This window comes from Lissotriton helveticus, chromosome 3_2 (genome assembly GCF_964261635.1).
Source record: "Lissotriton helveticus chromosome 3_2, aLisHel1.1, whole genome shotgun sequence".
Taxonomy (NCBI): domain Eukaryota; kingdom Metazoa; phylum Chordata; class Amphibia; order Caudata; family Salamandridae; genus Lissotriton; species Lissotriton helveticus.
In genome coordinates, this window is record NC_136062.1 from 287888036 (window position 1) to 287908616 (window position 20581).

At 46.0% G+C, this 20581-nt stretch overlaps 1 protein-coding gene across 2 annotated transcripts in view; it reads right to left on the reverse strand.

Annotated features, from left to right (window-relative positions):
- The window catches only part of SCAPER (S-phase cyclin A associated protein in the ER), a 3246499-nt gene that overhangs the window by 2769304 nt on the left and 456614 nt on the right, over window positions 1–20581 (reverse strand). The gene's annotated exons all lie outside the window — the stretch shown is intronic.

Genomic DNA, 20581 nt, shown 5'->3' on the forward strand with positions numbered 1-20581 from the left:
GGTAGGGGGTGGTGGGGGTAGGGGACAGTGAGTGCTCTAGAGTGGATGGAAGACATGGCTGTGGTGGCCTAGGTGGTGAGTGGGGACCAGGCAGCGAGTAAGTGGCTGGTGTTCGCTGGTTGGTTGAGGTGGTTTAGGTTGAGGGTGGCCGGTTGGGCATCAAAGTTGTTGTAGATGGATATGGATAGATGGCACTAAAATGATAGCACTCCAAAATCTACCAGTGCTGGAAGGATGATTTTAGGGTTCTAGATGATGATATCTATCAACTTAATCTCAAAGGACGGCTAGACGGTTTGCCAATCCATTTGCAGAAGAACCTTACGAATCAGGGGGACCCATCAACAACACTTCGCTGATTGACATGACATTTGGCAAACGTAACATTTCACAACTGTACACAATAGAACGACACGGCTAAACATTGGTGGAAATGATCCCTTACATACACTAGACAAGCATGGTTTGTTCACAGACCTACTACTGCAGCAAGACTAACTTCAAGGAATTATGAAAAGCCATTAATAATGTAGAATGGCGAAAGGCTATCATTTTAAAGCCTGGCGACTCAATCAAAAGTTGAACCCTAGGTAGCTTTAACAGCATGCAACAAACTATACTCCATATCAGTCGGTCAATTTTTGACTTATGGAAACTGCATCGAGCTCTTGGGAAAGTCAATTAAACATATAAAAAATGAACTTTTTAAGGGTGTTAGAACACATTTTTAGGTTTTCTAGTAAAATAGGCTAAAAACCAATTAGAGAAATGTTGATGCTGTACAAAAGTAAATGTCTACCAAGTGCTGGTTATGGTGCTGCCCTATGAGGTTATACAAACTGTGCAAAGCTGCAGACATTAGAAAACCTGTTTCTGGCTCGTTTATTGGCAGTACCGAAATCAAGCTCATCGTACATATCACAAAAGGAACTGGTAGTTTCTAGATCTACATATTAGGCCTATCATACTGTGGCATAATATATGGAATAAAACAGGGACACAGTTTACAAATGATATAATCTTCGATTGCCTCAAGCTAGATGCTTGGAAGAAAATTAAATGGCTGTCCTATTTAGATGTTTGTACCAGAGGGAGAGTAAGGGTATTTTGTAGGTACCTACTCCTTAGGCCCCTAAATAATATTTCAAAAAACATAGAAAGGAGTAGTCACCAGGACAGAAAGTCCTAGCAATCCAGAACGGAGAAGAGTGAAGAAAAAGAAAAAAAAGAATTTTTTCTTTTATAAGAAACCCCTCACTCACCGACCTGGTCGGTGACATGCTTCATCATCAAGGCCCACCCAAGTAGCTGAGTGCCACTTAGGTGTGCTGCGACGCCTGCAATTGCAGCGGAGCTGGGTTTTTTCAGTGAGTGTGTGAAAAATGAAATAGTGAAATTTTAAAAGGTGTACAACATGTGCTCCTCAAATGGATTTATTCTGGAGCCAGTGTAACACAATTAAAAACAAGTGGGATACTTCTCATGGTTCTATTGGCCAAGTAGTATCAAAATGTGAATTAAAAAGTGGTCGACATGTTTCAACCTTGTATGATTGTAGGTTTTCTTCAGGACCAAACCTGGGGGGACGGGAGGTATGCACGCGCTAAGGTGCACCCTTCCCAGACCCTCCAATGTGATTACCGCGTACTCAATGTTTTATCTCTCTTTTTTACAGTGTTCTGTGTAAGGACTTGTCTAAGGTACTATTGTAGCCTCATGGGTACCGTGGGGGGGGCAGCCTACGAGCGTTTTGTCGATCGGCATAAGCCCGCTAGAAACCTATCCTTCCTGAACGGTGTCCCGGGGATGATCGTAGGCTGCCCCCCCACGGTATCCATGAGGCTACAATACTTGGGGGACAAAGAGAAAATGAGAAATAATAAAAAGAAAGCAAAAAATCCATGCTAGCTAGTTATCTGCTACACTATGTACATGAGAGCCAGCCAAATTATCTAGCAATTGTTAAAAATAGCCAGCAAAGATTTTTTCCTACCAGATTGCGACTAGACATATTGCACGAACATTTCGCTTTTCCAAAAAGTGGGGAATGGACACAAAATCTCTCAAATTGTCCATGTAATGGTAAGACACGACGAAGCAAAAATAACTTTATTTTATTTTGCAGCTTTTATAAGGGCCTTAGGAAACGCTTTTTAGCCCCCCTTTTTAAAATTGGTAAATATATCTATTACCAGGATGCAATTAATTATTTATGTGTCCTGGAAAATAGCGATATTTGCATATCTGTTATAACATTCATTACAATGGCCATAGGAAGAAGGACAAAACTAGCACACCTTGAGGCCCTAACATATGAGCAAATAGAGGGATATCCTTCTACCAAGTCTGATTGAATAATATGAATTTTATCATCCCCATCAACTAGAAACCGGGAAAGGTTTGCTGCCACATGATTAGCAATGACTTTTAGCCTGTTTCCTAGTCACGGCATAAGCATGGGTACCGGGTGGTATTGATGTATCTGCCATCGATTTCAAATCCTTTATCGTTTCTTTGCCTTCTTTAGCTTCCTTGAGTTTTGTGCCGCGTGGAGGCATCCCCACCGTGACAGCTCCGCTGCGAGAGTTTTTTCGGGTATCTCTCGTGGCGGCCCACACTCGCTGCAGAACCTTGTAGAAAGTCATATGATGTAATAGCACCAGTATATTAGATAAGGTGGTTCTAATCCAGCTGTCTTTCTGCATTATCCCCACAAACTGCATTAATTTTTTTTGTCTGTCGGGAGGGAGAGGTTGGAGCGATTTACTCCTGTGACCGGTCCGCGGAAACAGGCAGCAGCAAGGAACACAGGCGCGTTTACAGACTCGGCCTCTTAAAAGAAAACTTCTAAAGAAAAGGATGCCGCACAAAGAGCCGAACAAAGGGCCGAACTGAAAGCGGCGAGAAGAAACCTGAAAACAACACCGAAAGATGTAAACGCAAAAACAGCACGTGGCAATAACCTAAGACAACCCACCTTAATAGAGGCATTTTCAGGGGAGCCTGGATCTGTCGCTGATCTTGAGGTCCATGGGGGTAGTCTAAACAACCTGGAACGGGACGGCAATGGTAACGCCGCAACAACCTCAACATCGGCAGAAGCAGTGCGCGCACAGGGAACGCCAAGCAGGGCGAACCATGATGCGCCCTCGCCAGATCTACCAGAGCAGGATGTGTTAACGTCGGAACAAGAGCCGTCAACAGGGCAGCATAACGGAGAGGTCGCAGCGGGTCCTAAGGGGACACAGAGGCACGCGATAAGGTGAGCCGTGCTGAAGGTATGGACAACGCTAGAAGTTTGAATACACAAGATAATCACTCTACAGGAAAGGCTATAGAGGGACAGGTGCTGCCGGAGACTATAACGAATATTAATGGTGGCAATGATAACGATGGTAACAGGGATAACGTGCAGAAGGGGCACAGGCAATGTCTCCCAGTGCTAAGTGCAACCAAGGGGCCTCAGGCTTCACTGACAGACTGCTCAAAACAGACAGGGGTAATAGGAGAACCGACAGAGGAAGGGGTGGCCGGATCTATGAATCCTGTAGTTGAAAGAGAATCTGCGGGCGAGACTGATCTAGAAGAAGATGGTGGCTTACAAGAGGGTTTGAATGACCAGGAACTGCACTCTATAGCAGAAACCGGTTTGTGCATGCCTTGCTCACCAAACGACGAGTGCTTTTTTTTCCATAAATGATGAGACAGGCACTTCATCAGGGAGTGGAGGCTCAGAAGAGAGTTTAGCAGAGAGCTGTACATCAGATACGGGTTCAGAACAATCCGTCTCAGAGGATACAATCCAACGGGCCTCCTTAGTTCAAAGGAGGAAACAGCAGGGAAGGCGCCACAGACATAATCAAAAAAACCCTATAAGTCCAACACAAGCAGAAATGTCAAAAAAATTGGTGTGGGATTACTCAGCCACATCTAATCTATATCAAGAAGAGGGGGAGCCGAGAGATTAGCAGAGGAGATGACAGCATGCACAAGATCAAGCTCCTACAATGGACCTACTCTATGCTACCCTGAAGCAGATGTAGGGGGAAGCAAGAACAGAGAGCAAAAAGGCTAAACAAGCGAACAAAAAAATCCAAAGTTCTTTAAGTAAAATGAACAAGTTATATGCAGAGATGGCAGGAAGGGTAACCGAAGTGGAAGAGAGAACAGGAAAGCTGGAAGACGAGGTGACACATTGGCAGGAGTTCAGAGAGGCTCAGGAGAAGACTACAGTAGATCTACAATGGAAGCTCGAAGATTTCGAGAATAGGCAGAGGTGCAATAATATTAGACTCTTGGGTATCCCGGAGGGGGCAGAGAAGCAAAACCCCAGGTCCTTCGTGATCACACTTTTTAAAGGGGCATTCCCTGAGGTCAAGAACTGGAACTGGGATGTTGAGGTCCAGCGGGCACACAGGTATCCCCTGACTCAAAAGAAATCATATGTCACCTCTCAGAATGACAGATCTAGAGCAATGTTGGTATTCGTAGGGAATTTTCTTGCCAGACAGGAGATTATGGACAGAGCTAAACCTCAGGACCGTCGTACTTTTAATGGAATAACTTTTTTTGCACGTCCAGATTTCTGTCACGTCACCGTCTAGAGGAGGTGGAGGTTAAGGCAGATGATTGACACTTTCCAAAAGTTAGGATGTGAGGCATATCTCCTGTTCCCTGCAAGGCTCAAAGTACTACTGGACGGCCAGACAAGATTCTTCTTTTCAGAGGTTAAGGCGCAGACTTTTCTGGATTAGCTGAAGGAAAAAAGGAGCCGCGGGGGCACCCGGCCGGGTATACAAGGACCTTGATAAATCTAAAACAAAGACTGATGTATAGTATAAGGCATGTCACGTATAGGCACAAAATGTTATTTAAGGATTTTGTTATGCACTAGTAGGGTCGAAATGCACAGCTTAAAATTTTAGCTTAGATTATTCTGGATTAGGTATAGTAAGGAGGGGGAGGGTTGCGACACTCCAGGGGCAAGGAAGCAGTCACACATAGGTCAGAATTGACCTATTTGCCTGTAAAGGTGGGGCAGGGGTGGAAGGGGTACAGGGAGAGGGAGAAGGGGAGGGGGGCACAGGACAGGGGGGAACGATAAGGACACAACAGGACAGAGGGCTAAGGCAGGAAGACTGGATGGCGCGAATAAAAAAATGAGCAAGAGAATGAAATCAAATAGGACCAGACAAAAGTTCTGCGGTGGGACTGGGTCTGGTATTAAGCAATGGATGGGTAGACAAGGCGGGAGTAAAAAAATTGAAATAGGAGTACTAGTTTTAATATCTTGTCATTGAATGTATGCGGGCTTAACGATAGGATGAAAAGACAACGGGTTGCACTATTATTGAAGAACTCGCATGCAGATTTTATGTCTTCAAGAGACTCACATAGAGGGCAATAAACCCTTCTTGCTGGAACAATTAGGGATGCGTTTGTTAGCATATTCAAGACAAGGTGCCAAAACCAGGGGGGTGGCCATTTTAACAAGACTGCCTAATATCAGTACAAGGAACAAATTAGAGGATCAGTGGGGGAGATAGGCCCTGGTGGAATGTTTGATTGGTGAAGAATGGATCACACTAGGCTTGGTATTTGGTTCAACAGAGGATGACCCAGAACTGTTTGATTTCTTAGATATAGAACTGGCCACAAGGGCATCAAGAATCATTCTATTGGGGAGGAGCCAAGCGCGCGACCAAGATGGCCGCGTGAAGGCTTAGCTCCGGATCCTCCGTCCCTCCGTCGAACCTATCCTGAATTAATCCGGTTACCCGAACCCTACAACTGGTGAGGGGAAGAGAAGCTGATCTCCCTGGCGAAATCTGGGATTGAATCGAGCATTCCTACCCATCGTAATGTCACAGTGAGTCTGGAGGCCTACACCTTGCCTCATCCCGGTGCCACAGTGCTTTGTGCACCCGGATTCAAGTTGAACAACAGCGGCTACTTCAACCGGAAGTTGCGAGCCACGACCGAAACCGAAACTCATCCACTGAAAATTTGTTGAGCTTCGATCTACGTTTGGCAACGTTATTCGACAGCCGCCCTCCGTGCTGGGCTTGTGTGCTGGTGGTGGAGACACTGTGGCGCCCGGTGCACTATAAGGTCTCGCTTTTCGAGGTGTGAACTGCGCAATGGCGTCGAACCCGGACGCTGAGAAACACACATCGCGATCGGGCAGAGGGCTGAAAGGTGTACAGACCCACAAGATAGATCGCTAAGTTCAACCTATGGGGTCACCCTCGGAGCAGAGGAAGACTCTGCCGCCCGGAGGGAGCCCGTTGACCGAGCCGGACGAGCCAACAAGGGCAGATCTCATGGCGACGATAAACAACATCCAGACCGCCATGGTCGGTAAAATGGACGCACTAGACGCCAAATTGGACTCCGTGAAATTGGAAGTTAACTTGTTGCGAGCTGATCACGCCAAAACCAGCGAAAAGGTCAAGGCCCTGGACATTACAACGTCTAGCTTGGTGAGTGATATGGCGGAGCTACAAAGGGAAGTACAGCATCTGCAAGCGGCACGGGACGAAACTCGCAGGAAGCTGGATGACTACGAAGGGCGCAACCGGCGGAATAACGTGCGCATTCTTGGTGTTCCGGAAAAAGCAGAGGGCTTAACTCCGGATCTTTTTGTGGAGGACATAGTGCTCAACCATCTGAAAACAAGGGGCCTCAGTAATTTTTTCACAATAGAACGGGCGCACAGGGTGCCAGGTAAAACCAGGGGCACCTCCCCGGCCGATGATCGCCAGGGTGTTGAACTACCGCGACAGGGATGAGATTCTGCAATCGTCCCGCTCCACGGGCCCGCTGCGTTATGAAAACACTACGCTCTCCTTCTTTCCAGACTTCACACAGGCAGTTCAGAGAATTAGACGAAGTTTCCTTCCGGCAAAGAGGACTCTAAGGGACAAGGGACTGTGGTACTCGATGCTCTTTCCGGCGAAACTTCGAGAGGAAGCGAACGGCAAGGCCTGGTTCTTCGATAATCCGGAGGTGGCAGCGGAATGGGCGGACAGCGTCGCATCGGAACATCCCGAAGAACGCCAACAAGCAGCAGAGGAAGAAGGACAGGAATGAGTGAGGTGCTGCCTCAATGGTGCTTTCTTCACGGACTTGGGTAGTGGATTGGTATGATCCCAACGGGACTCGGCTGACAATGAGCATCGGGAACAATACTGAGGAGGGGGAGGGGGGCTGGGCTCAAGGCTCCTTCCCGTTACTACTTTTAGTTCCTTAGAATAGAGGGGGGGCGACAGGCACACTGTTGGGGTGGGGCTCAGGCCTGGTGCAGGGTGGGGGGGGTGGGGTTGGGGGTGATTGTTCTTTGTTCTCATTTAATTTCTTTGCAGTCATTGAATAGTCGTGTATATTCGCGTCGGGTGTTTTTGGTCATGGGAATTAGGTAAATGTTGCATGTAACGACAGGAATGGGGGTGAGGATACTGAGCTGGAATGTCAACGGACAGGGTGACAGAATCAAACGGGGGATGGTGAATCAGTTCATTCGGAGGCACTCCCCGGATGTGGTATTGTTGCAGGAAACTCATCTGATTGGCAATAGATGTATGGCATTGCATAGGGGTGGATATAAATTGGTGGCGCACGCTGGGTTTACCACGGGTTCGCGGGGTGTTGGTATATTGCTTAAAAATTCATTCCCCTTTAAGATTCGTTCGTCGTGGGTGGACCAGAGGGGCAGATATGTGGGTGTCTGGAGGGTAGGACAGTTACTTTCCTGTCGATGTATGTGCCGCCCGGCCTGCAATCTGATGCCTTTCGAGACCTGGCCGCTGTCTTTCTTATGCTCCCCCTGGGTCCCCTAGTGGTAGGGGGGGATTTCAATGCGGTATTAGATGGAGAACTAGATAAGACACCCTGGGAAGACTCTCCGTCCGTCTCAGCAGTGGCTCCCTGTCTTCTTGAACACCTTGGGTCTGGTTGATAGCTGGAGGACGAGGCACCCTACACAGAAACATTTCAGTCACGTCTCTGCCGCGCACAGTAGCTTGTCTAGGTTAGATTATATTCTTATACCAGCTTCGGAGGCAGTGAACGTTAGGGAGTCTAGTTACATGAGTAGAGGTATATCTGACCACTTCCCTGTGTGGTTGCGGTTGGATTACGGTGTTCCACCTGCGGGTAAAGTTGCCCCCATTAATGCGTGGTATCTTAAGGACCCATGTGTTAAAGAGAAATTGTACGCCTCTCGGACCAATATTTTAGTGAAAACATTGGTAGTGTCAACTCTCCGGGGATAATTTGGGAGGCCTACAAAACTGTTATCAGAGGAGAGGTTTTGTCCCTGGTGGCAAGAAATAAAAGGAAACATCAGGCAGATATTGTTAGACTGGAGACTGAGGTGATGTCCTTAGAGAAGGAAGTATCGGAGTCGCCAAACCGGAACTGCATCCACCGCTTGAAACTCCGTCAGGAGGAATTTAAGAGTATGGCACAAGATAAGGCTGTTGCACAATATAACGATACACAAAGTAGGATTTCATGAACATGGTGATAGGGCGGGTAAACTGATAGCCTGGCTCGAGAAGGGGGAGCGAGCGTCTAGATTGGTGCCTGAGTTGTCTATCGGGGACGCGCGCAGTGTTACTGATCCGCAGGAGGTAGCGGGGGAGTTCGCCACGTATTATAAAGGGGTATACGCATCTACGGCCACTTATACCGAGGATGACAATCGTGGCATGATTAAGGATATCATTATGCCCACTTTGTCCGAAGACGACAGACGGTATTTGGACTCCCCGTTTACTGATGATGAGGTAGCGCAGGCTATAAGGGGCACGAAGTCCGGAAAGGCCTCCGGCCCCAATGGGATACCGATCGAGCTGTATAAACTGCATGCTCAGAGACTCGCGCCCCCTTTGCGCGCGATGTTCCTGGAGAGCAGGGAAAAGGGCGAACTTCCATATGACCAACGGGTTGCTAACATAGTCGTCATTCATAAGCCCGGTAAGCCCAAGACACTCTGCTCCTCTTATAGGCCCATATCCCTTCTTAACGCCGAACCTAAAATCCTCGCTAAACTGCTGGCGGTGAGGTTGGTTAAAGTGGTCTCCACCTTGATTCACCCGGATCAGTCTGGGTTTATGCCGAGACGTAACACTGCCCTCAATTTGCGTCGGCTGCACGGCGTCCTCGTTGCTCTTTGACCTTGGAGGAGCCCGCAGCTCTAGTGTCCCTTGATGCCACTATGGCGTTTGATCGCGTTGAGTGGTCTTACTTGTTTGCGGTGCTGGCGAAATTGGGTTTTGGAGACCAATTCGTGGGTTGGGTGAGACTCCTGTATGCCAAGCTTTTGGCAAGAGTGACGGTTAACAACCGTAAATTGGAGGACTTTTTATTGCATCGTGGCACTAGGCAGGGGTGCCCCTTGTCTCCACTACTCTTCGTACTGGCGCTGGAGCCTTTGGCGGCGTGGATCCGATGGGACATAACGATACGTGGTCTGAGATGGACGCCGGAGTGGGAGGACAAGATCTCACTCTACGCGGATGATATCTTGCTCTACCTTACCAGGCCCAGAGCATCGCTGAAGTGCTTTTTGGACGTACTGGCAATTTTTGGCAGGTACTCTGGGTTCATGATCAATTGGTCGAAATCAGTGCTCTTTGTCTTGTCTGGGGAACCACCGGTGATCCCACAGTCGTGTCCTCTCCAGATAGAAAAGGTAGGATTCACTTACTTAGGCATATATATAACGCTGGATGCAAAGCTCAGGTTTGACTGTAATTTGGGTTCCCCTCTGAGTACATTTAAACATGATGTGGTTCACTGGAGGGCCCTTCCACTCTCGTTGCTCGGCAGAGCAACGTTGTTCAAAATGATGTCCCTTCCTAGATTTTTATACGCACTGCACAACACGATGGACCCGGTCCCCGTGTCTTACTTTAAAGAAATCGAGGGGCTGCAGCGAGAGCTTCTGTGGGAGGGGAGACCAAGGATTTCCTTTCTGAAGTTGACCCTCCCCTGGTATGATGGAGGCATAGGACTCCCTGACCTGAAGAAGTATTACTGGGCTTCCCAACTGGCGGCCATCAATCAAATTGTATACGGACTCCCCGGGGACCCGGGATACGCTATGGATAGGGAACAGGCACCAGGAGGGGATATCGGTAGGGCACTTTACGCTAGGAGGGGTAGGTTTCGTCTGACAGACCCATCCGCACACGCAGTAACTGTTTGGCACACCGCGAATAAGTCTTTGGGCTGGGAGGGGAAGCTGACACTAGCCACGCCATTGATTAATTCCGAACAGCTGGGGAGTTTGTGGAAATCAAAAGGCTTTGATAAATGGTAATTGATTGGGGTCTCCCAGGTGAAGGATGTTTGGAACGGGACGGAAATGCACACGTTTGAATCGCTGAAAGCGAAATATGAACTGAATGATAGTGAACACTTCCGCTACCGCCAGGACCGCCATGCTTTGATGGCTCGCGTCCCGAGGGGTGAACTGCTCCCTGAGGCTTCACCTCTCGAAGACCGAGTACTAGATGGCCACCTCCCCGAGAATACCATCTCCCTAATATATAGGAAGCTTGTCAATCACATGGATGATCCTTTAAAGAGGTTGCGTGAAAAGTGGAGTGAGGATGGTCTGGTGCTGGATGATGAAGATTGGGTTGAAGCAGTCTCCTCCCCAAAGGTTGTCGCCATCCAGATGCGACTCCGCCTGGTCCAACTGAAAATCCTGCACGGACCTATATCACAGGGCCACGTCTGGTTATGATGGGGCGGGGAGTGAGTGGTGAGTGTAGGAGAGGCTGTGGTGAGATGAGGACCTTCCTCCACATACTGTGGCATTGTGAGTATGTTAGCGTGTATTGGCGTAAGATCCACGAGGTTCTGACTGCGGTGACGGGGGTGGAGGTTCCACTGGAGGCCTGTCGGTGTCTACTGAATGTGTGGGAGCCGACCGATCTTAACACTTCCCAGAAGCAATGGGTGGCATTGGCATGTATGGTAGCGAAGCGTAATATTGCACAATTGTGGGGAGCCGCCCGAGCCCCGGAACTCTCCAAATGGTCCGAGGATCTGGACTGGTGCATGATGCGTGAGAAGAGTGTGTATGTCGCCAGAGGTTGTCCGGGTAAATGGGGGAAGATCTGGGGACTTTGGAATGCATATAGGGGTGACCTTTGTGAACTTCCGGCTGCAGTTTCCGTGCCGGATCCGGCTGACTCCCCTCTCTCCTAAGTTTGGCTATTATTGTACTTTATCCTGTTTGCGACTAACTCCCTATGCTATGTGATTCACCCGACACGCAAAGACTGCTGTATTATGTTTCTTTTTGTTAATAAAAAAAAAAAAGAATCATTCTAGCAGGGGATTTTAATAATCAACGGTGCATCAGGTTTAGGGTTGGATTCAAATGGTCAATATCAAGGAAGGAAAAAAAGGGTATGCAGAGCAATATGGAATATGGCTGGTAATAATTCGCTGGTGGATGTATGGGGGAAATTGAAACCTGAGGAGGCTGGCTTTACTTATTATTCAGCCCCACATAAAAAATGTGTCCGGTTAGGCAACTTTTTTACATCAGGATCCCTGATAGCTAGTCTACAGGTGGAAAGACTTCCACGCATTGTGTCGGACCACAATCCACTGATCTTAACAATAATGGGCAGTGGGCTTAAGAGGCAGGCAAGGTCTTGGACTTTTGAGAGGGAGCTGCTGGTGGATAAGGAATATGTTAATCATATGCACTCATGGATAAAGGGGTTCTGGGATATCAATAGAGGGAGCACTTCTACGGGAAAGGACTGGGATGCTTTCAAGGCGGGGGTTCGAGGTGAGACACTTAGTTTCAGCTTATCTAAACAAAAAAAAAGAGAGGGGTAGGGCAGACGATCTAAACACTGCCCTGTTGAATGCGGAACAGAGGTTAGCGCAAGCAACCTAAGGGGGGAGCGAGATCGAGCAGCGATGGCTGGAGGTCATGACAGCCAAAGCAGTAGCAGAGGAATGGATAGCAACTAAAGCGGCCAAAATCTTCACAGTACAGAGGGAAAAGTGCTATGAATATAGTGTAAGGGTGTGCCGAACGCTAGCAACTCGAACAAGACAGAGGGTAGCTAAAGGGGAAATTAAAGAAATTAAAGATAGCAGTGGCAAGGTGATTTCAGACACAGTGGGAATTATGTAAATATTCAGGGAATTTTATGCTAAATTGTATAAGAAAGAGCAGGACAGGGGCCAAGATGAAATATAGAGTTATCTACAGGATATACCTAGCAATTGGATACAAGAGGAAGACAGGGAATTATTAGACGCCCAGTTAGGGGCAGAGGAGATTATGGAGGCCATGCTGAGCTAACCATCAGGTAAAGCGGCTGGGCCAGATCTGATTCCGGGGGAATTTTAGGTCTTCTTCACGTCTATTAAAGAGGACTTAGTGAAGACAATCAGGGAGGCACAGGCAGGGTCGTCTACTCCATCTAGTCTACTCCAGCTAGTTGGGCAGAGGGCGGATATTATAATAATTCTGAAGAAAGGGAAACCCCCAATGGAGCCAGGGTCATACCGCCCTATAACCCTTATAATTTCGGATCTGAAAATGTATTCAAAAGCACTAGCTACAAGATTTTCGAGAGTGATCGGGAATTTGGTTAGTGTAAACCAGCATGGGTTCATTCCACACAGGGGCACCACACAGCACGTTAGGAAGATGATCACTTTATTTGATGCACAAGGGGTAGAAGGGAAACCAATAGCAGCTATGCTACTTGACGCCGAAAAGGCATTTGATCGTGTATCATGGGAATTTCTCTGGGCCATATTAAGGAGAGAGGCTTTGGGGTAGGGGGGGGTGAAGGCGATTCAGACGCTGTATAAGAGTCCTACTGCATGCTTAAGGGTGAATGCTGTTCGTACTGCTCCCTTTGTAATCACTCGTGGTACACGGCATGGGTGCCCGTGCTCCCCTTTACTTTTCGCGATGTACATAGACCCACTGATATACAAATTAGAGCAAAATAGCCAAATTCGAGCACTGGATACCAAAATGGGGCCTATTAAAGTTCTCGCGTATGCCGATGACGTCGCCGTTATTACACCTAAACCCTCAGATGCTATCAGGGCAATCGAGGAGGAGGCTGAGTTGTTCGGGCGGGTGGCTGGATATGCAGTGAATAAAGCAAAGACGCAAATTATAATAAATGCACAGGCAGTATGTATAGACTCACGGGTGGTGTCGGCTGGGGTGTACTTGGTGGTCAGTATCACAGCTGATCTGGATAGGCTGGTGGAAATAAATATAAGCCCAATAATTAAGAAAGCAAACAAAGATTTGGATAGGGTGCACAATTTGCATATGTCAATAGTAGGTAGGGTAAATTTTGTTAAAATGAATCTATTGCCCAAATTTTTGTATTTATTTAGAACGATTCCTCTGTTTTTTAGTTCCATATGGTTTAGTACAATAGAGCACATGATTAATCTCTTTGTCTGGTAACACGGGAAAACAAGAAGAGCGATAAGATGTATGTCACTTCCAAGGGACAGGGGGGGATAGGCGTTACCAGACTTGAGACTATATTATTGGGCAGCAGCTTTACAGCAAATGACAGGATTAATGGGGGGAGCAGAGGTGCAAGCAGAGACACACACAGGTTCAACAAGTATTTATGGATTAGTTCTAGGGGAGGAGGTTGAGAATGTTTTCTTGAAATATACAGAACCAAGCTATTTTAAGAGAACTCGGTTCAAAACAGTAGAGGCGGTATCTGCTTTGGAAGGCTTTTAGCAAAAGCTTCGGTTTGGGAAGATTTAACGCACACACTAGGTTAAGTAACAATACTACAATTCCACAAGAGATCTTTGCGGATGTATTTAAGGAGTGGGTTCGTCGTGGAGTGAAAAAAATAGGAGACCTGATAGGAGTGACAGGAGTACGTCAGTTTTTGGAAATACAACAGGAATATGGCATTAGCTCAAGGAGCTTCTTCAAGTACCTACAGACGAGAAGTTTGCTAGCCAGCTAGCCAGCAAGAGAGGAGGATCCCGAGGGTTTGAGGAGAATGCAATATTACGAATTGTGGAGGGGGGACAGGGGTGTACGATCAAAAACTTTTATGCGGAACTCATAGCGAACAGAGAAGATGATCTAGAAAAGGTTGAATTAAAATGGATGAATAAGTTAGGGGTGTCACAGGGGGTGTTTGGAAAATCATTACAGTTAGGTCAGGACGTTCTTTGTTCAGCAGCACTACAGGCTCAACACTATGAAACACTCTAAAAGTTATATTATAAGCCAGCTAGAATTGCACAGTTGGGGGGGGGGGGGGCAGGGGATTACTTGCCCAAGGTGTGAAAGTACAGAAGGAGATATTATGCACATATTTGCTAATTGCCCGAACCTGTACCCCTTGATAGGAGCTATTGAAGTCTTTTTTGATAGATCTCTGAACTGTAAAATTTAATTAACAACGGACGTGATTTTATTAGGGGTAGGGCAGGGCATAGTACAACCACAATTTGAGTACTTCTTGTTTGTGGCTATGGCAGTGCTGCGTTTGTGTATCGCCTCGGCATGGCGGGATAAGCTCCCACCTACCATGCAGCAATGGATGGCACGGCTGCTGCATATTCATAATTTGGAAAAGGCGGTATATGCTAGAAAGGGGAAAAAGGGAAAAGCATTATGTTTGCGTATCTGGAACCCGATCGTACAGTGGAAGGATAGGACTGAGAGGACATAAGTGGTGAGAAGGGGGCAATGGTGGCTATTTGGATGGTGTTCTGCCTTAAACCGCTTATGTCATGATTCTGTATTAAATTCGCTAGTTCCCGCTCTTGTTGTCTTCTATAGTCCGTGTAACCTACGTAGGTTTGTTCCTCCATATTCTTTGTTTTTCTCTGTCCCAAGGGTTTTTTTTCTCTCTTTTTTTTGGCTTGTTTTCTTGCAGTACACAGTAACTGTATGTATATATTATTTTAACATGTCCGAAGGTATCAATTATCCTGTGCGGGGGAATGGGGGGAAATAAGTGTAAAAAATGTTTTTTGAATAAAAATATTTAAAACAATTTTTTAAAAAAAAGCAATGACCTTTAGACCTGTTAAAATTATAGGTCTGTAAAGCTAATTCTATATGTACGACCAGACAGTTCAAACACGAGTTTTTGACCTTATACGGGCACACTTCTGTGTTAAAGAGTAATAAAAATATTGAAAAAAACAATAACCCTGACAACAATTCCCTGTCCTACTGTGTAGAAGTAAATACGTTTTTAAGAATATTTTTTAAACTCACAGTCTCACTTTATCACTTTTATAGGACGCTTTACTCAGCACTGATTGTCCTGGAATAATGATGCAATGGATATGCGCCAAGGTGGTCCCTGGTGGATCTATCTAATTTTCTAGCAAAATTAATTCACAAAGAGAGGGAGGATTTTGATGTATGTCTTGACAAACTACGGAGGCACGTGATTTTATTGCAGCATTTAATCGTATAAAAAAGGTCATTGGAGAGGGGCTCCTTATAAATTAAAAAAAAAGCCAAGACAGCCCATTGTGGCTGGTTCAACTCAGCCTGCACCAAAACCCATAGAAAATTAAAAATAACACTAGCACAGCAACCAAGATCTATTAATGAGGTCAGGGAATGTAGACTAGCATACAAACTAGCGATCAGACAACAGGAAAATAACTCTGAAGGAGGATATGTGGAACAGATTTCTTGATGCTAGCTAGGCGAACGATAATACAGCGTTCTGGTGCGTCATCAATCCCCCCCACCTATAACACTTCAGACTGCCCTCAAGCAGAGATAGCGATCACAGAGGCAGCATGGATAGCCCACTTTACCAACCTGTACTCCTCTAAAGAAGTAGTGGTGCCACCACCTCCTTTTGTTTCCAATCATATTGGCCCACCATCCCCTACTAACGTATCTACTCACATGCAACCCTTGATTAACCAGAAATATCCAGTATTGTCCTTGGATGGAGTAGTTCTGGCACTGAGAGCAAGTAAGGGGGTAAAGCCCGGGAGTCAGATGGGATCCCTACTGATCTATTTAAATCTAATACCGATCTCTGGGGCCCCTTGCTTACTTTGTTTTTCAGAGCTTGTCGTGAAGAATGCTTTTTATCCACCTGGACCGAGTCTCATATTTAAGAAGAGTGACCGTAACAACCGGGCACAATACAGACCAATTTTCCTTCTGGATTGTCTTGGCGTATTCTGTTAGGGCACATGCAGGACTGGGCTTAAACTAATAATATCCTCTCGGACTTGCAGTATGGCTTTAGTCCTGGTCCTGGTACTATAGAGCAGGCCACTAATCTGGACCTTCTTATTTGTAATTATGCGCATGTAAAAGGAGGGAACCTGTTTTTAGAATTTGTCATCTTGTCTTCGGCGTTTGATTTTGTGGCCCACAACAAGCTATGGGCAATTATGACCAACATGGGCATGAATTGTACTATTGTGAATTTTCTTAGAGATTTGTACGCCCAAGGTCGACGCAGAGTTCGCTATGGCCCGAGGGGCAATTGCACCAGCCTATTAAAAATTGGAAAAGGGGTACGCCAAGGATGTGTTTTGGCCCCCTTCCTGTTTAACCTCTACCTCAACAGCGTAGGAGAGACGCTGGCAAGCAAGTGCGCGGACCTACGACAGGTGGGCCATCGGCCAATACTAGCCCTTTTTTTGTGCCAATGACATAGTATTTATTGCCCGAACCCCACTTGCCCTCCAGGGTCTAGTTGACGAGTTGGCCCAGTTCATGCAAAACCGTGGACTAACATTAGTAAACCTTTTGCTATGAAAATTGGAAATAAGGCCACCAGTTGCTGTGACATTTTTTATTGATGGCTCAAAAATTCAATTCACAGCAACATTTACGTACTTGGGTATTGTGTTCAGCCAAGCAGGTAATTGGTCATAGGCAATTAATTCAAGGCAGATTCACTTTGTTAAAACGATAAACACTTTATTAAACTTTGCGAGACAGCTTGGTATCAAACACCCGAGGGAATGGATGAGTATTTATAAGGCCAAATGTAGATCTACTGCGTTGTATGGATCTGAACTCTAGGGGTATGGGAAGATTGACACTTTACAACTCGAGGAAAATGCCTTTCTAAAGAACTGCCATGCACTCCCAAAAAGTAGCCCAACCTATATTTGCCATGCTGAGTTAAGTGCCCCCTTTTAACAGACCTGATCAGGATACAGCCAGTTCTTCTTTGGCATAAAATTTGGTCAGCCGAATATACTTCTCTGAATCGAGCCATAATTACTGATTGCTTAAAAGCCACGCACACGCTTAAAATTCCATGGCTCAAATAGGTCCACAATTTCTTGAAAGATCTTGGTTTGATAGAGTATTTTTACCATCCTGAGAATTTGATTACTGTACAAAGGTAAGCCTTGAAATTGAAATGTCTATTACTATTGGAGGAAACTAGATTATCTTCTGAAATCTTGAAACCTTCGCTGTTGAGGTATCAGATGATTTTGACTAGCCACTACATGCAATCGTATATAGTTAAAAGTGCATAACCCACCCCACAGGTTTGTGTTAACCCGCTTCCGATTGGATATTTCCCATCGTCTAATTTGTTTCCCTATTGTTAACAACTGGTTACCTGACCTGGGGAAATGCCCTTGTGAGAAAGAAACTTATCAAACCTAAGCTATCTAAGCTTTGTGCAATGTCGCCCCGCTTTTGTACATCTACAAATGTTGCCGAATTTATATACATCTGTAGTAATGTCATGATTTTTGCTGGCCATTATTAAATATAGAAAGCAACTGTAAATAACATTTGTATGATCATTCAGTTGATAATGGTTTTACATATATTATAGCATGATGTGGACAATTTTTTACTTTTATACGGTTTTTAAATTTTTTCTATGGATGTATTTTGCAGCTTTCATGATCTACTCTGTAAAATCGAAGAAAGCTTATTTTGATTGATTGATTATGACCCATGGACAGTCGGCACTGTGTGAAAAGATTGACAAAAGCACCATGTGTGAATGATAAACTGTGACATACACTGCACAAGGCAGTTCTTGCCTGCATCTAAAGAACAAGTTACTTACCTACGTTAACGATATATCTGTAAGAGACATATATTAGTTAGAGTGTGTCACATGTCCTGATAGTGAAATACTGCCGATTTCGTTTTTCACTATTGAAAGGCTATCTTGCCCATAGGACAGAATGGGGAATGCTGTGTAACATGTTTACCTGCATATCTTCCCATAGGAGTGAGATGGAAGCTTGGAATCTGGTATCCCTGAACTCAGAATTTAATAACACATCTTTTAGGAAGGATAGTTTTTAAATTCTATGTTTGAAAATAGCACTTTTAGAAAGGGGCTCTTTTCTTGTTCAACGTTTGTGTGCCTCTTCGTGTTTGTGGATTGACTGTCTGGTTTGAGAGTGACACAGGCTGGGGTTGCTCCAGGAGTCTGGGTGAGTCAGCACTAGGCTGAATAGACCTATCTGCATTTGGAGTGGTGGGAGGAGTAGCACCTGGGCCTGAATAGGGCTGTGTCTGCCTTCCACAATGCTGGCTCCACCTCCTGTGGTGCGTCTGATGACCCTGGCCCACACTGACAAAGGAAGAAGTTGTGCACTGGCAGAGTGCACCCAGAACTGGTTTCGACTGGTCCAGAGCCCCTCACACATAGAGAACAAAGACTTTTGGGGTATAAATATGAGAGCTGAAACCCCTGAACGTTAGACTACTTTGGAACCAAGAGGGACCTTTGCTGAGGAGAAACGCTGAAGAGCTGAAGAAGTACTGCCATTGCGGTGTGTCTGGGGTTGGCCTGAAGTTGCTATTTCTGCCAAAAGAAGGACAAGGGACTTTGCTGTGTGCTGTGTCCCCCGACTTGACAAGGACTTTGCTGTGTCCTCAAAAGAAAGTCTCCAAGGGCCTGGGAAGAGCTGGCCTCCTGTTGTGGAAACACAGGGATATAAAAGTTTCCAAGACTACATCATGATCAAGAGGAACCTGTTGCCAAAGAGGACGGCTGAAGAGACTGAGGAGAAGTACTACCCTTGCTGTGTGTCTGGGGCTGGCCTGCAGTTTGCTGTTTCTACTGAGGAGAGGACAAAGGGACTTTGCTGTGTGCTGTGTCTCCTGCTTGAAGAAGGACTTTGATGTGCGCTGTGTCCATCTGAAGAAAAGTCTCCAAGGTCCTGAGAAGAGCTGGCCTCCTCTTTCTGAAGTCCCAGGCACAAAAGGACTTCACCCCCAGCTTCCCTGACTTTTTTGCTGGAAGTTCTGCCCTGCGGTGCTTGTAACTGTGTGTGAGGCCCTTGCTGTTGGGAGCTGCAAGCGCGATGCAACGAGAGAGAAGCGTAACGCTGCCGCCGTTTCCGCATAATCAAGGAAACGTGTCACCGCTGCTGACCGTTGCATCACTGGAGAAGCGAGCTGCCGCCACAAAGGGTGCCTGTTATCACCGGAGAGTCGTGTTGCAGGGCAGTCGCATTGCTGAGGAAGCGCGCTGCCGCAACACTGGAGAAGTGTGCCGCCGTCACCAAGCGCGTCGTTGCATCACCGGAGAAGCGTGATGCACGGTGTCGCAGCTCAGAAAATCACTTGGTTTGCCGCACGGCCATCATGCATACACGCAACGCCTTCACATTGTCACATCGCAACAGAGATGCTATTATGTCGCATCGCACCAGATCGTTGCAACGCATCAAGGCACCATCTTGTCGCATCGGTAATGGAGTGCAGGAAGAATCAACGCATCACCTTCTCTGCGCCCCTTTTGTTTGTTTTGCGTTACGCATTCCAGGTATTTTGACACTCAAGTGTTGCATGCATCATCTACAGGTTTATTTTTGCAACAACCTTTTTAAAAGACATTCTACTAAGTCACTGTATCTTGGATTTTTGTCGTTTTGGTCTTGTTTAGTTTAGATAAATATATTTTATTTTTCTAAACTGGTGTGGTGTCGATTTGTGGTGTTTTCACTGTGTTACGGTGAGTGTTGGTACAAATACTTTACACTTTGCCTTTGGGATAAACCTGTCTGCTGCCTGCCTAGCTACCAAGGGGATGAAGCAGGGGTTATCTAAAGTGTGTATCCCCCTTACCCTGACTAGAGCAAGGGTCCCTATTTGGACAAAGGTACTCTGCCAACTAGAGACCTCCATTTCTAACAGTCTCCGTTAATAGTTCCACAAGATATGCTACCTGGTACTTCCAGGTCAGAAAGGATCAACAGATCTATTTCTTTGTATTGTACAGGCCTACTTACCCAACCAACAATGTGCATATTAGCTACGAGGTGAAAGTTGCAGACTTTATAGTTATAAACTTGGAATTAATCAAAGCTGTAAAGGGTAAACAATAACCATTTATTAAAACAAAAACAAGCCCCTATATTTGGAATGCCCTTCGTTGGTAAGATCGTTGATTAGTGTACAAATGTACATGCGTGCTGGTCAACATGTTCACTGTAAAGGACCAACAGGCTTTCAATTTTAGATCTGTGCTTTTTACCTGAATCGGGTGAATATAATAAAAGAAAACATTACAAACAACATCATAAAACATATGACAGGTGGAGA